The sequence below is a fragment of the Salmo salar genome, chromosome 12 (genome assembly GCF_965601325.2).
Source record: "Salmo salar chromosome 12, fSalSal1, whole genome shotgun sequence".
NCBI classification, from domain to species: Eukaryota; Metazoa; Chordata; class Actinopteri; order Salmoniformes; family Salmonidae; genus Salmo; species Salmo salar.
Window position 1 is genome coordinate 8,251,355 of NC_138302.1, and position 6,000 is coordinate 8,257,354.

Genomic DNA, 6,000 nt, shown 5'->3' on the forward strand with positions numbered 1-6,000 from the left:
ATAAACATTGTCTTTGGCAGGAGGAAAACCAAACATGGACGAACCAAAGATGTCCAAACCAGCAAGTCGACACCTCTGCTCCCAATGTGGAAAGAGTTTTACCAAGTTAGGAAACCTGAAAATACATGAGCGAATACACACAGGGGAGAAGCCTTTTCATTGCTCCCAGTCTGAAAAAGGTTTTCAATGGAAAATCTACTTGAAAACACATGGGAGAAGCTTTACAATTGCTCCCATTGTGGAAAGAGTTTTACCCGTTTAGGGAACATGAAACAACATGAAATGATACACATAGGGGAGAAGCCTTACCACTGCTCCCAGTGTGGAAGGTGTTTTAACCAGTTAGGGGACTTGAAAAAGCGACATGAGCGAGTACACAGGGGAGAAGCCTTTCCACTGCTCCCAGTGTGGCAAGTGTTTTAACCGGTTATGGAACCTGAAAGAACACATGAGACTGCACACAGGAGAGAAGTCTTACAAATGCTCAGACTGTGGGTAGACATATTACTCATCACAGTCACTTTAGCGTCACGTGAGAATCCACACAGGAGAGAATAATTTCTTCTCCTTGTGTGAATATTGATATTTTACATCAAATTGACTTGAAATTCATCAGTGAACATACACAGTCCTCCAATTGTCTTTTATTATTGACTGAGAATGTGTTTACTTGTTTGTACCATATGAAATTAAATGGTACAAAGTATACTCAAACATATATTTTTGTTTTTATTAGAAAACATGAAGTGAATATGGAGTATTTCAGTTTGAATATAGAGTAGATCATATTCCATGTGTTTAAATGGTCCTTTTTAAACTCTGACACTGTGTTTGTGTTTATCTGGGTGTGTCATTCCTCCAGCACTACAGATAATCAAGTGATATTTGGATGTGATGCATTTGTTCCATTGTTTACATTTGCATTGTTGGCCCACTGATGATTTCATGAAATGAAAATGTTCACAGACTGTAATGCAAAATGTTAATTGTATGTGTCCACATAACTGAATATGTGACTAACCTTGTGAAACTGTCCTATTATAATCTCCTGTTCTTGGGAGTATCATCTTGCGTTGCAAACCAGCGTCATTGTATTAAAATGATCCCTCCCAGGAACAGGAAACTATAAAGATATGTGCTCATCACCCAATGCTTCAGGAATTCAGATTGTCTACACTGCGCTGTGTAACTCTGTTATTCTCTCTGAGCTCAGAAGTAAAGAATCTTGGTTTGACTTGGACTCCAGCAGATCCTTATTCTATAATATCCAACACAACTCTCCCACAGATTGCTGTTTCATCGTTGTCTCAATGAAGAGTTCCTCGTTCGACTTTCCTGGGGACATTTACAAGCCTCCCACTGGTTGAATGAACGTTATGTCCATGTCATTTCAACAAAATAAATCCATGTGATGATGTTTGATTAATGTGGAAAAATGATTGGATTTGTAAAAAGCCATCAACATCAGGTATTTTTTATTTTTCACCGAACTGGCAACCTACATGTGTATCTCACTGGTCACCCCCAAAGCCAATTCCTCTTTTGGTCGTCTTTCCTTCCAGTGCTCTGCTGCCAATGACTGGAACGAACTGCAAAAATCTCTGAAGCTGGAGACTCATATCTCCCTCACTAGCTTTAAACACCAGCTGTCAGAGCAGCTCACAGATCACTGCACCTGTACATAGCCCATCTGTAAACAGCCCATCTATCTACCTACCTCATCCCCATACTGTATTTATTTATTTATCTTGCTCCTTTGCACCCCAGTATCTCTACTTGCACATTCATCTTCGGCACATCTACCATTCCAGTGTTTAATTGCTATATTGTAATTACTATTTATTGCCTTAACTTACCTCATTTGCACTCACTGTATATAGACTTTTTGTTTTCTTTTGTTATACTGTATTATTGACTGTATGTTTTGTTTATTCCATGTGTAACTTTGTGTTGTTGTATGTGTCAAATTGCTAAGCTTTATCTTGGCCAGGTCGCAGTTGCAAATGAGAACTTGTTCTCAACTAGCCTACCTGGTTAAATAAAGGTGAAATAAATAAATACATTTGTGTTGATTTCATGTTGAATTCACTGTAGTTGATGACTCAAAGAAATGTAAATAGAAACTAGATGTTGAACTGACGTCTGTGCCGTGTGATGGTTTGAATAAGCGGCAGGTGTTGGATCAATATCCACCTTAGTAGCTAAGTTTCCATGCAATTTGCGACAGATTTCCATGTGAATATTCTCAAATCTGCATATAACAATATACGCGCTTTCCCACCAGAAATGTTTCCATCAAACAGACTTATTGCGGATTAAAGGCTTTGCGTGATGACGTAATGCACAAAACAAGAACGTTTACTGTTAAATTCCCATCTGTACCGAATGAAAAATACAAGTTAAATGGGTTTCCATCACATTTTCAACTCTACTGATGGTTTTAAACTGTTGCGTGAAATAGCAAACCTGCTCTTGTCCCGTGCACTGTAGCCAGCAGCTCACAGATACAGTGCTGGTAGGCTACCTACATGATGAGATTATTATGGATAAGAACGATATTATTTTAATGTCAAATGGCAGCCAAGCATCATTCATCATTTCACCAGAATAAGACCCTCAAAGTGTATTGGAAAGGAGCATCAAGCTCATCACATGCACTTTCACCACACTGTGAAGTTCATAACTTATTTCATCTGTAGCCTAATAAACTGCATGGTTTCCTAAGTCGTAGTGGGAGGACCACACAACATATCATCGCGTGACTCTAAATATTTGCTCATAAAGGAGTTACCACCACCAATTCTCGCTTATACATGTTAACTGACACAAAAAGACCCCACCACGTCAAACGAACTAACAAATCGTCTGTCAGCATTTATAAAATTGGAAAGGCATATCCTGTTTCCATCAGCCCGGTCATTACTTTTGAAATGGTTGGATCAATATCCACCTTCATGATTTGGATGAAGCTTGATTTGGAATGTCTGAGTAGTTCTATCTGATGTCATAATACACCCCTCTGATAATCAAGTGATATTTGGAATGTCTGAGTAGTTCTATCTGATGTCATAATACACCCCTCTGATAATCAAGTGATATTTGGAATGTCTGAGTAGTTCTATCTGATGTCATAATACACCCCTCTGATAGTGATCCATTTGCTCCATTGTTTCATTACATTACATTTACATTTAAGTCATTTAGCAGACTTACAAATTGGTGCATTCACCTTATGATATCCAGTGGAACAACCACTTTACAATAGTGCATCTAAATCTTTTAAGGGGGGGGGGGGGGGTTAGAAGGATTACTTTATCCTATCCTAGGTATTCCTTAAAGAGGTGGGGTTTCAGGTGTCTCCGGAAGGTGGTGACTGACTCCGCTGTCCTGGCGTCGTGAGGGAGCTTGTTCCACCATTGGGGTGCCAGAGCAGCGAACAGTTTTGACTGGGCTGAGCGGGAACTGTGCTTCCTCAGAGGTAGGGGGGCCAGCAGGCCAGAGGTGGATGAACGCAGTGCCCTTGTTTGGGTGTAGGGCCTGATCAGAGCCTGAAGGTATGGAGGTGCCGTTCCCTTCACAGCTCCGTAGGCAATCACCATGGTCTTGTAGCGGATGCGAGCTTCAACTGGAAGCCAGTGGAGAAAGCGGAGGAGCGGGGTGACGTGAGAGAACTTGGGAAGGTTGAACACCAGACGGGCTGCGGCGTTCTGGATGAGTTGTAGGGGTTTAATGGCACAGGCAGGGAACCCAGCCAACAGCGAGTTGCAGTAATCCAGACGGGAGATGACAAGTGCCTGGATTAGGACCTGCGCCGCTTCCTGTGTGAGGCAGGGTCGTACTCTGCGAATGTTGTAGAGCATGAACCTACAGGATCGGGTCACCGCCTTGATGTTAGTGGAGAATGACAGGGTGTTGTCCAGGATCACGCCAAGGTTCTTAGCACTCTGGGAGGAGGACACAAGGGAGTTGTCAACCGTGATGGCGAGATCATGGAACGGGCAGTCCTTCCCCGGGAGGAAGAGCAGCTCCGTCTTGCCGAGGTTTAGCTTGAGCTGGTGATCTGTCATCCACACTGATATGTCTGACAGACATGCAGAGATGCGATTCGCCGCCCGGTTATCAGAAGGGGGAAAGGAGAAGATTAATTGCGTGTCGTCTGCATAGCAATGATAGGAGAGACCATGTGAAGATATGACAGAGCCAAGTGACTTGGTGTATAGCGAGAATTGGAGAGGGCCTAGAACAGAGCCCTGGGGGACACCAGTGGTGAGAGCGCTTGGTGCGGAGACAGATTCTCGCCACGCCACCTGGTAGGAGCGACCTGTCAGGTAGGACGCAATCCAAGCGTGGGCCGCACCGGAGATGCCCAACTCGGAGAGGGTGGAGAGGAGGATCTGATGGTTCACAGTATCAAAGGCAGCAGATAGGTCTAGAAGGATGAGAGCAGAGGAGAGAGAGTTAGCTTTAGCAGTGCGGAGAGCCTCCGTGACACAGAGAAGAGCAGTCTCAGTTGAATGCCCAGTCTTGAAACCTGACTGATTAGGATCAAGAAGGTCATTCTGAGAGAGATAGCAGGAGAGCTGGCCAAGGACGGCACGTTCAAGAGTTTTGGAGAGAAAAGAAAGAAGGGATACTGGTCTGTAGTTGTTGACATCGGAGGGATCGAGTGTAGGTTTTTTCAGAAGGGGTGCAACTCTCGCTCTCTTGAAGACGGAAGGGACGTAGCCAGCGGTCAAGGATGAGTTGATGAGCGAGGTGAGGAAGGGGAGAAGGTCTCCGGTAATGGTCTGGAGAAGAGAGGAGGGGATAGGGTCAAGTGGGCAGGTTGTTGGGCGGCCGGCCGTCACAAGACGCGAGATTTCATCTGGAGAGAGAGGGGAGAAAGAGGTCAAAGCACAGGGTAGGGCAGTGTGAGCAGGACCAGCGGTGTCGTTTGACTTAGCAAACGAGGATCGGATATCGTCAACCTTCTTTTCAAAATGGTTGACGAAGTCATCCGCAGAGAGGGAGGAGGGGGGGGAGGGGGAGGAGGATTCAGGAGGGAGGAGAAGGTAGCAAAGAGCTTCCTAGGGTTAGAGGCAGATGCTTGGAATTTAGAGTGGTAGAAAGTGGCTTTAGCAGCAGAGACAGAAGAGGAGAATGTAGAGAGGAGGGAGTGAAAGGATGCCAGGTCCGCAGGGAGGCGAGTTTTCCTCCATTTCCGCTCGGCTGCCCGGAGCCCTGTTCTGTGAGCTCGTAGTGAGTCGTCGAGCCACGGAGCAGGAGGAGAGGATCGAGCCGGCCTGGAGGATAGGGGACAGAGAAAATCAAAGGATGCAGAAAGGGAGGAGAGGAGGGTTGAGGAGGCAGAATCAGGAGATAGGTTGGAGAAGGTTTGAGCAGAGGGAAGAGATGATAGGATGGAAGAGGAGAGAGTAGCGGGAGAGAGAGAGCGAAGGTTGGGACGGCGCAATACCATCCGAGTAGGGGCAGAGTGAGAAGTGTTGGATGAGAGCAAGAGGGAAAACGATACAAGGTAGTGGTCGGAGATTTGGAGGGGAGTTGCAATGAGATTAGTGGAAGAACAGCATCTAGTAAAGATGAGGTCAAGCGTATTGCCTGCCTTGTGAGTAGGGGGGGAAGGTGAGAGGGTGAGGTCAAAAGAGGAGAGGAGTGGAAAGAAGGAGGCAGAGAGGAATGAGTCAAAGGTAGACGTGGGGAGATTAAAGTCACCCAGAACTGTGAGAGGTGAGCCATCCTCAGGAAAGGAACTTATCAAGGCGTCAAGCTCATTGATGAACTCTCCAAGGGAACCTGGAGGGCGATAAATTATAAGGATGTTAAGCTTGAAAGGGCTGGTAACTGTGACAGCATGGAATTCAAATGAGGAGATAGACAGATGGGTCAGGGGAGAAAGAGAGAATGTCCACTTGGGAGAGATGAGGATTCCAGTGCCACCACCCCTCTGGCTCGATGCTCTAGGGGTATGCGAGAACACGTGGGCAGACAAAGAGAGAGCAG